Source organism: Pyxicephalus adspersus, chromosome 6 (genome assembly GCF_032062135.1).
Source record: "Pyxicephalus adspersus chromosome 6, UCB_Pads_2.0, whole genome shotgun sequence".
Classification (NCBI taxonomy): domain Eukaryota; kingdom Metazoa; phylum Chordata; class Amphibia; order Anura; family Pyxicephalidae; genus Pyxicephalus; species Pyxicephalus adspersus.
Window position 1 is genome coordinate 1,981,264 of NC_092863.1, and position 11,406 is coordinate 1,992,669.

Genomic DNA, 11,406 nt, shown 5'->3' on the forward strand with positions numbered 1-11,406 from the left:
CGCTCTGCAGAATTGAATAATTCAGAAGAAGATTCTTTGACAAGTTTATAAGCAATGAGAAATCCGCACGATCTATGTGGAAGATGCACAGGTAGATGTGAGTGTATGGGCCAGGGCACTGACTCAGTCACCTGTAAACACCGAAAAGATAGAGGCTGACTTTTTATTTCAGGGTTAGGCCACTTACACACACGTGCAATAATTGTCGTTAGAAAAAGAACAACTAAAGTGGTCAAATATTATTTACAATTATTTTTAACGATTGTATAGTGCACGATTCTGTACATGCTGTAACAATACGATTGTTCAAATATAATCCACCAATAATGTACACACACTAGATACAATTGTTTGAAAGATGTATGAAGTGACATGTACCGGAAAATGTGTACCGCAGAACCATCCACAATCACTACATGACCGTACACACAATAAATAGGGAACAATCATCCCCCAAACAGATCTGCCAGGATGGACGTTCATTTCCTGCGACATCCATTGGCGTTGTTATTCACTTTTATTAACCATAATCGAACACTCAGTTGTAAATCGTTTGTTTCCAACGACAATTATTGCACATGTGTACGTAGCCTTGGACGTAAAAAAGAGCATTGGAGGGCTCCACTAATAAAAGGCCCAAACTACGACCTCTCCTTTTTTTCTTTGTAGCTTCCTTCTTTAGCAATATAGTAGGGATTTGTGTGATGGGGTGACAAAGCAAGGAGAGAGCTGTCACCCATTAACCCAGGGGTTGGCAAACTTTTATGACCACTAGGCCATTTCAGGGGTGGGCAGGAGTACACTAGGCCGAACTGGGCCAAGTCCCACCCTAATGGCTCCGCCCGCCACCAGGGAACACCCCCGGTCATGGTAAATAGGAGAGCAACAGCAAGGAGGCGGCCCCGGGACTCTGGTGGCTCCGGTAGTTCCTAACGCCCCCTGGCAGATTCAACCGCAGGTTGCCGGCCGGCATTAGGCTGGATCGGCCAGCCTCCGACTACCGGCTAGGCCGTATCTGGCCGACCCCTCCATTAACCGATTAAGAAAGAGCTTCATGATGGGATCACCAGGGATTATTTCAATGAGATCTAAAGATCCAGCAGGAGTGCATGTGACATGGTGACAAAGCAGGGAGAGAGTTGTCACCCATTAACAAGAAAGAGTCTGAGCAGGACCTTCATAAATTTAATGAAATCTAAAGAATTAAATAAGTTTATGAAGGACTTATTTACATTTCTATGCAATATCAGTTATTGAGAAATATTACTTGATGAGATGTAGTAAATAATGACATTTTGTAGCAGTAATAAGTCCTGTAAAGATGTCAGATGATTGTCACTGGTAACAGTTACAAAAGATGAATGAATGAGCACTATACACAGGTTGCCATTCTTTTCAAAGGAGAGAGGAGTGTTGAGAAGGAAAAATGATTTTGCTGTCCTTCTCTATAGGCAAGTACAATGGTCATTCCCATTGATGAATGATGTCAGGGGACCTCTGAACACACACAGACTGAACACACTCATCTAACACATGTACGTAGCTTTATTATTGTTATAAATTTATATAGTGCAGATATAATAGACAGTTTGCAGCATTCGTTGAAGAGGAATTCTATTTATAGTCACTAACCTAAACTTGAGGATTAAATATTTTGGAGGAAAAAAAAGCAGTGCTTTGGCAGCAATGTTTGGTCACACACCTCCTTATCCTCATGTGTGACTATCTCTACCTCATTGTGTGCTGACATCAAAGGCTATCAGTGCCTCTCCTCTGTCTGTTTACTTATAGGATAGTCTCAGGCACCTTGCTGAATAACACAATCCTTCCCTGCAGATTACAGTGATAAGAGAGTAAACACAGGCATACAGGAATCCATTCTATATACTCATCAAGTGTTTCCCCCTTTATCTCCCGCCTTTGTTTTTCTGTACTGTACAGATTTTTGTTTTTTAATCCTTTGCCCCCACCCTCCCCAGGGAAGCTTAGTGGTATAATTAGCCTTCAGCACCATACTATGTCTACAAGAAAACTTGGCCCATACTTATCAAGGTAGCATTTACTGCAGATAAGGTGTTTTACATCCTGCTGTATCCACTGTTTGTGATCATCTCAACTCAAATAAAATTTGGCGGTACTGTTGACCAAGGTGGATCCCTAATTTTACTTTAGCTGCCTTTTGGTTTAGCAAATACTCCCTTTAAAATGTTTTTTTTTTTATCTATTCAATCAGTGCTGATAGAAATCTTGTGAGCTGCTAACTTCCTGTGCTATGCTCTTATCAGTTAGCATCCTTTCCAGCTATCCCTGCATTAACTGCCATATGCTTCCCTTCTATGTTATTAACATAAGGAGTGAGGAAGGTGTTTTGTAGTGATGTGCCAGAGTGGCAACTCTGTGTTATCACTATAAGACTAGAAGTGTTCTAAAGCAGTGATCCACAACCTTTCCGACAATAGGGCCTGGCTACGCAGCACAAAATTTTGACACGCTTTATACCACTCTGCCATCCCCAGCAGCTCCGTCTCCCGCCAGCACATCAGCTGAGAATAGCAGAGTAGTGAAGGAAAGCTGGCATGTTGTCTAGAGCTGCCGGGAACAGCAGAGAAGTCCAAGCCCCACTTACACCGCTCTGCTACTCCCAGCAGCTCCTCTGCAAGCAGTGTGAGGGGAGCCGCCTGCGCCGCCACACCACCACCAGCTCCAGAGGAGTGCAAGGAGAGCCGCCTGCGCCGCCACACCACCGCGCCGCCACACCACCACCAGCTCCAGAGGAGTGCAAGGAGAGCCGCCTGCGCCGCCACACCACCCCCAGCTCCAGAGGAGTGCAAGGAGAGCCACCTGCACCCCCACACCACCACCAGCTCCAGAGGAGTGCAGTGCTCAACCCAGAAATTTTTTTAAGCCGGGTATTAAGAAATTTTAGGTGGGTGGCAGCCTCTGTATTGTGACCCAAGTGTTTGGTAACCACCCAAAAACATCCGGGTGGGTGCTAAAAAAGTGCCGGGTGGTGCACCTAGCTAAAAGTACATGGGGAGAACCCTGGGAGTGCAAGGAGAGCTGCCGGCACTGCCACACCACCACCAGCTCCAGAGGAGTGTAAGGAGAGCTGCTGGCCTCTGCCTCCCGTCACCCGCAACCCCCAACCCACCAGCCACGCACCGGTACTGGTCCCCAGCCTTGGGACCACTGTTATAAAGGTGAAAAAAGACTGAAAATTGAAAACTAATGCAGCTACCTCATCTATTTAAGGACTCATAAGCTGCAAAATATTAAATTATTGTTAATGAGTACAGGTAAACTAAATGCCTGAACTTTGTTTTTTAGTTTTAGATGGCAACCAAACCTTCTAAGTAGAGCCACCCTCTTATTTGTTCTATTATTATTATTATTATTATTATTATTAATAAACAGGATTTATATAGCGCCAACATTAAATAGGGGTTGCAAATGACAGACTAATACAGACAGTGATACAGGAGGAGAGGACCTTGCCCTGAAGAGCTTACAATCTAGTAGGTGGGGGAATTTACACACAATAGGAGGGTAGTGACTATTGTCTTTGGGACATAAAGAGATGGGAAATCTTAAAGTAGTTGCATTTGTCTGCAGTACAGAAATACAGGGAATACTTTTGTATCATTACATCTATAAACCTAAACACAGCACTTGTTGAATATTTGTGCTCAGCAAGTGTTAATTTTTTTAGCTGCAAAAGAGTATAGGCGTCTGTCCAGGAAAATATTGGGGAGCTGTCTGGGGTCACCTGGGGGCCACTGTCCTCTTGGGGAAGGAGGCATTGATCAGATATACAATTTATTTATGATTTATATGCAATCAATGATGTAAAAACAGGAGATGCAAGGAGCACAATTGGAACTGGAGCACTATCTGAAACAGGAAACTACTTTATTTGCCACGTGCTTCAATTAATTTTTTTTTCATGTTTTTTTCTTTCTGCTGCCAGTGATCAGATAAATAGCAACTGCAGGGTAACAAGGCTGTGGTGGCAGCAGCAAGGAAAAACAAAGACATTGTGTGGGGCAATGAGCTGAAGCATGGTGGCAAATAAAGCAGATTTTCCTGCTGCAGATAGTGTTCCAGTTCCAATAATATGCTCGGCATCCCTTGTTCTCATCCTACAAATAAGGTTCTACCTGATTGCATATAAATGAAGTGTTTGAGCTATCTCTCGCATTACATAATCATTTCGGTAAACTTAAAGAGGATTGTATGAATATTATTCAATGTAATATAACTCATATGGCTGTTTTAGGAGGAAAGAGAATGAAACAGGATTTTGTTTTGTGCCAGTCACAAATCTTTTTATATGTGATATCACCATATTTCAGAATTGAGCGCTCATCTGACCCTTTCACAACCTTACTCATTTGTTAATTTCAGTCATCATGGAGGCTGTAGTCTCTATCCACGCTTTCTTGTTAATAATTGCAGAGCTGTTTTAAAACTAGCTTCTTAGAAAAACCCTGTCATCCTTGGATGGGCAGTGATGGAAGGGCAGACAATTTGCAGATCTGCTTGTGAGCTGACATGTGAGGAAAAGAGGTGTTTTATAAGCCATCTTTTGTCACTTCAAGGAAGCAACAAATCCTGTAATGCTTGGAGGACAGGGGTCACAGCAAAGGTCAAGTTGGTTCAAAGACGGACAAACCCAATGATGAGAGGTTTTTATCGGATGGCTAATGGCGGAGGCTTAAGTGTCTGATGATTGGCAAGCCATTCAAGGGCCGATCATCTCTTCGTTGACGGTTTTATGAAGCAATGAGTCATTTACTCACAGATGCTATAAATTATCTTTTATACTCCTTGTACATTTATGTCTTGGAAGTACAAAAAAAATCTGGTATGGTGCACCTATCCTAAAAAAGTTTACGGCAGTGAAAATCCTAATGTTAGATGGCTCATCGTGGACAGATTTGCTTGTACTTCATGAGGAGATCGGAACAGTTCAGTCAGTACGATGGAATTCACTTCTATTCCCCGCATAAGTGCAAGCTTCTTTAAGCTCCCAATCATTCACCCACGCTAGATACTAACAGATCATGAAATGAAATATTATTAATAACTTGTATTATACACAGTGCTTTACAAAGGGGCTCACAATCTAATGTCCTATCGTAGTCATATGTCATTAACACAACCTTTTTTTTTTTAGGGAAACCAATTAACCTAACAATGTTTTCGGGATGTGGGAGGAAACTGGAGTGCCCAGAGAAAACCCACACATATACAGGGAGAACTTAAAAACTCCATGCAGATAGTGTCCTGGCCCAGATTGAAACCTGGGACCCAGCAAAGGCAAGAGTGCTAACTTCTCAGCCAACCCTGCTGGTCTGAATGAATCTGCCAGGATGGTCATTCATTTTTAATGAGAATCCTCATTCGTTGGTATCTTTTGGACATTGTTCATTTTCAAGCCTTAACTTGTAACTTTCTAAAAAATTCCAGTGTTGCAGTCTGATCATTGGGGGAGAGGAGACTGTGAAAATGTTTCCTCCTGCGTGCAGGAGTTCATTTGAGGATCAGATTATTCATGCATGGTCCCATGTTTTTAGGAGACTTCATAGGCACCAACATAGTTGTAGCGTTGCTAAAATAACAATGGAGTTCCACTTTATTTTGCAGTGTATCAATCCTTGTACATTACACGATGAACTAAACACTAACACAACATTGAGTCTTCTTTGATATATACGCACTTTATAAAAGATGCTAAGACATTTATCTTCCAGCCTTGTGAAAATAGCATTTAAATCTCCATTTTGCAGAGTCTAAATGAGCCATAAATCATGACACAATCGAGGAACAGCGTCAACCCGAAGCGGCCCCGGGGGTCTCTGCGAGGCTGAGGACCCCCAAGAATTTTTCCAAACTGCTTTACAATTTCCACATTAAGGGATTTGCTTGTAATCATTTTCTTGTCATGCTGTGAGTTTTATTTCAAGTAGAGGTGAGGGGGGGAATCAGCGCAGCCATAAATGCTGCGCTACAAATTTTATTACTTTTCATTCTTCGTATATTTTACTTCGGATAACTCGGAGATCTTTGAGCCCAGCTCAGCGCGGATGTAATACATGAAGCTGATTATGAATAACGGTCTTGCGGGAAAGAAATAATTAAACCACCCACAAACACTATATATATCAGTGTGTGCAAGTGCTGGGTCAGATTGTTGTAATATGCCTTTTATTCACAGGATAACTTCATTTAAGACTCACGATTATCTTTTGTTCCAACGATTGGTCTACATGTACCCTTTCATACAGTTTTTATTTAACACAAGTTAGAAATTATTACTTCCCTATGAAATAAGTTTTGTGATTATTTCCAGTGACAGATGAACAGATGAGTTCTGTACACACGGCATCATTCTGTTCTATGGAGAGGGGAAGAACGATTGAGCTGCACCCCGCTGTGCTCTTCTCCATTGATCGTCAGGACGGATCCATGAACGACGTCAGATGTTGTACACATGTCAGATTTTCTCCCGAGGTGAGCCCGATTTTTCATACACGGTGGGAATCATCATGTGTGTACATAGCCTTAGATGGACATAAAGCATTAAACAGACTTTAGGAGAATCACAAATCATGCAAAACTACATCTAAAGCCTTATACAGACACCAAAGTTTTATAGTCCAAGGTAGTCCCACAAAATCTCATAACGTCATTTAGTGATATTCCATGCTTGATCATTGAACACAGACCACAAACAACCACTTCTTTTTCTGTGGAGAATGCCTTAGACACTTTCTGTTTGTTCTCCTCCTCCATAAAACAGAATGATGCTTTTTTCCAACCACCTAACACAGATGCTCAATAACTGTTTCTAAACACTTTAGGGATTGTTTTCAGCATCAATTATTGGGAGTCTGTTCTATACCTTTTTTTTCTTCCCCAATACTATGACATTTAATCAGCACAATATATATGCATAATACTAATAACCACATGCCAGGCAGCAGAATGTGATATTTTGTTGTGGGCTATTAAAATTACAAATATAAAACAATTATGCATTTCAGGGAGAGGACATATTGGAGCATTTTGTTTGTTCTGTATGTGTTTTTTGGAGAATTTAATTTCAGTTCTTGAATAGGGGATACTACATGGTGGAACATGCAGGCAAAGGTGACCATCCTCCCTCAGGTGCTAAAATCCAATAAGACTGCACATGTAAATGACAGGTGCAGAAACAGCCAGCGCCACCATTTCCACGAACGCAGTATTGCCTAATTCCCCTATCTACCTGCCAAATGAATGAATTAGTCTCCTGATGGTTGATTGTCACTTAATTACAGCTCTAGATGGTTAGGGCACCATGTCTTTGTTTTCCCATTTGACCCTGAACCGGAGCAGATGGGAAGGGAATTATTCCCTGCGGACTCGCCTTTAGCTACAAATTCCTGCTGTTATAAGGCTCTTCATCTTCCAATCTCCATAACTGGCCGAACTGGATTCCCCAGGACCTGAGGGAGCACACAGTACAGATTTCCCAATCTGCTGTAACCCATCTTAATATAGCGTTCTGCAAGCCACAATCATCACCCCAGCAGTAATATCAGTTTATAGAGTTCCCGTCAAACATATTCACACCCTTGTGGAGATCTTTTTTCACTTGGACATAAAGAAGTCTTCCTTTTGATAAGCGACAGGTAAAGCAAAATTAGGTAGATGATAAATAAATGTTGACCTGAAGTCCTTAAGCGGAATGTTACATTTATGTAAAGGTACATAAAAATTAATCCACTGACAGATATGTTATCCTTAACCATGAAAAAATATCAATATCCTAAATCTGAACTTCAGACAGATACAAGAAAATCAGTTAATGCAGTTGCATGTTCATTCAAATATCTAAAGTATATGTAAAGCCAAGTTTTCTTTATAGGGTGGTGGAAAGTTTTTTCATATGTGTATCCCCACTGAAGTGATTCACCATTTTATCTTTGATTTTGAGACCATTGCTTTCATTGTGGACATCATCAGAGTTGTGACAGAAGGTGAGAGTAAGTCTTCCTGTTCAGGAGAAGCCTGTTCTGGTGGTGGCTATGAGGATTGTAACACCTAGCTTTGAAGAGAGGGCCATAAAGTAACACACAATGATGTGCAATGACCCCTTGTGACACAAGGAACATCGAAGCTGCAACCTTTAGCTAAATGCACCCTGTGGAGCTGGTGGCAAAAAAGCTAAAGGAGGCAGTCGCTGTCCAAAGGGGTATTATGAAAGCTGCGGCACCACTGAGTGACACAAGATCTGGTGGGAGCAAAGGCTGGAGAAGAAAAAGATATTGATATTGGGGATTGTTTTGGGCTACAGAAGCAGTGATCTCTAAAGCTACGTACACACGTGCAATTATTGTCGTTGGAAAGGATCTTTCACGATCCTTTCCAACGACAAGGGACTGCACGATGCATGAACGGTGCTGTACATACAGCACCGTTCATGCTCTATGGAGAGGGGAGGGGGAGAGCAACGGAGCGGCACCCTGCTGCGCGCTCTCCCCCTTCCCTTTCATTAGGATCGGTCGTCGTCCATCGTCCGTGGATCCGGCAGGTCGGTCGTTCGGACGATGGACGACACCGACTGTACACACGGCAGATTTTCGCCCGATATTTGGCCGATGCCGATTATTGGGCGATAAAAATCTGCCGTGTGTACGTAGCTTTAGTTAACTGTAGTGCAACAACCCTGGATAAGGATAAGAAAAAATAAACTGATGGAAATCAATCAATTTCCTACTCAAAGCCAAAGAAGTAAATCTTATGGCTTTACATACAACTTGAGTTTCTAGTTTGCACTGATGAGTGATTTATTGGAGGACAATAAAAAAACAACACATCTGGTTTATGCTGTCAGTAGAAATCTATTTATCTTCTCTGTGGGCAGACATACCTGTGTCAAAACTTGTTTTAAGTTCACCTGTCATGCAAGTATAATTAACTCAAAGTAAATGTTTAAAATAAAAAGCCGAAAACCTTGACTATTTGCCGTTATTGAATGCTGCATTAAGCATAAAAAGTTCTTCCATGTATTGAGTTCATCTCTTTTTATTAAAACCCGTTTTTTATTATTGATTAATAAAATTGGAAGGTGCTATTACTGTTCTGTGGCCTTCTGAGCTAGAGGAGATGGTTGCATGTTAACAGAGCTACAAAGAGCCTTGTGGCTCCTCAGATGAGCTCTTTTTTTCCCATCAAAGTTCTGCCTATGGCTTAACCCACAAGCATTGATGAGGAACACAAAACTAATCCAAACTTCAACACAAAAGTTCTATTTAGTCTTGGATATCGTGAGTTAAAGGTTAAATCTCTGTCATGTATTTGTACTTTCTAATCTACTACCAAGACAAATACCCTTGTGACTCATGGCAAGAAAACCACATTTAAAAAATGTATAATAAAAAGATAATTCAAAATCTGCTTTATAATCTAACCACACTGCAGATATAAACTGTGGATAATAAGACTCTTCAGTACTGTACACAGCCTGAGCAGTTTAAAAATACAGAAATATAGATTTTTATTTTCTTTGTTCTCATGAGAAACTTGATAGCCACCGCTTCTGGCCTATAAATGCCCTTTCCGTTCATAAAGATCCATTCATTTTATAATAATCTAGATGTATTGATCCAGCCCAGAAATGTCTCCCTTCGCTGTGTGCTGGTGACAGATACACTTAATAACTATAACATTTAAAATGATGCATAGCAAGTAAAAAATCCAGCGCCTTCTTTCCTGCACCATTTCCTTCATTTGTTCCAAAAAATTGACATATTACAATGTTGGCTTTTAATGTATGTATTGTGTTCAATGACAAATGGAAAAATGTGCCTTTCTGATGTAAAAGGTAAAAGCAAACCCTAAAATGCTGTACTTATGTTAAAAAATTCCTTGCATACACAAATGTTAAGTAAAATGCTTAAAAGGTTTCTGTACAGCATTTTTAATTGCATATACAGTGTTTTAAACCATTCCATGTGGCACAGAATAAAAATGACCATAAACACCCACAAATGCCCATTAAACTCCCAATAGGTGCCCTATTTATTTCTGAGGAGCATTTATGAGTGTTTATGAGCATTTTTGGACATTTTGAAGTGTTTATGAGTGTTTCAGATCAAACCCTACAGGCTGAATTTCTTTGCAGCAGAAACATGCCTCTTTGCACACTGGTACGTTGGAACAAATGGAAATTTCACACATGGGAATCTAAATGTTGTGCTTTAACAATGGGGAATATATTTGTGAGAGCTTGACTTTGGACCGATGGATGTAACTGTTCATTGCTTTCCTTTCACTGTTACACACAATCGCTTACAGGTGACCTCAGATACTTCAGAAGTGTGTGCAGGACAACATTCATAGTCAGTGTACTTTAAGCACTGGTACTGAGATAATTGTGCGCAATATGGCTAACAGGAGCCAGGACGTGGGGCGAGCAGATAAGCAGCTCAGCAAGCCAGGGACACATAACATGCAGGACCTGCAACCTGTGCTGATGAAGGAAAGGGGTAGGGGGGTGTTCTCTGTTTTTTTCCTTTGTGTTTTAATGGACCTTGTCCTGACACTGAGATTAACTATATGCAAGTTAGCTGATCTTCCACAAACACCCATAATTATGTGTTGCCTTTGTAGTTTTTGTAGTCTTGTATAATGACGGCTAATTAGTACGCAGGAGTGGGAATGGCCACAGACAGAACTTTTTTTTATTATTATTCTTATAACGAAAGATTTATTTTAAGAGTTGAGGATTACCTGACAAGTTAGCGTGTAAACAGTGAATAATGTACCTCTCCAGTGCTGATACCTGCTCTCTGCCCTCGGCTGTATACTACAAGTTTGCTCTCTGATAAATGGTCCACGTACACAACTAACAAAGAGATTAAAGGCCTCATTTGTGTCTGTGGCGGCCTGTCACCATAATACATTGCATTGAGATGCTCTGGGGGTTCTGATTTAGGCCGTGGCGAAAAGCACTAAAGCAACATCAATCTTTTCTCTCTTCCCACAAGAAATGTTTTTCAACAATCCCTCCAGCCTTCATTAATCTTTGTGGTGGAGGAAGAGGGTAAATATACTAATAGTTTAATGCAGTGGGAAGATTGGGGAAAATGACTTAAAAAATAACCCTGTTATAGCCGGGTAGCCGGGCAAAAAAACAATGGCTGGGTAAATGGTGTCTCTGCCCTTGTGTGTGACTGTGGGGGGACATTAGAGTGCCAGCTCCTCTGTACAAAGACTGATGGGACTGGCTCAGTGTTCTCGGTACAGCACTGCCGTATATGTCAGAGCTCTAAAAATGTATAATAATAGTGTGTGACTGTGGGGGACATTAGAGTGTCAGCTCCTCTGTACAGAGACTGATGGGACTGGCTCAGTGTT

At 41.2% G+C, this 11,406-nt stretch overlaps 1 long non-coding RNA gene across 1 annotated transcript in view; it reads left to right on the forward strand.

Annotated features, from left to right (window-relative positions):
* Positions 1-11,406, forward strand: part of LOC140332436 (uncharacterized) — a 16,473-nt gene continuing 5,067 nt past the window's right edge. Inside the window, exons 1-2 of the long non-coding RNA XR_011921120.1 lie at positions 1-91; positions 6,353-6,513. This is a non-coding gene — a long non-coding RNA (uncharacterized lncRNA). The remainder of the gene's footprint in view (positions 92-6,352; positions 6,514-11,406) is intronic.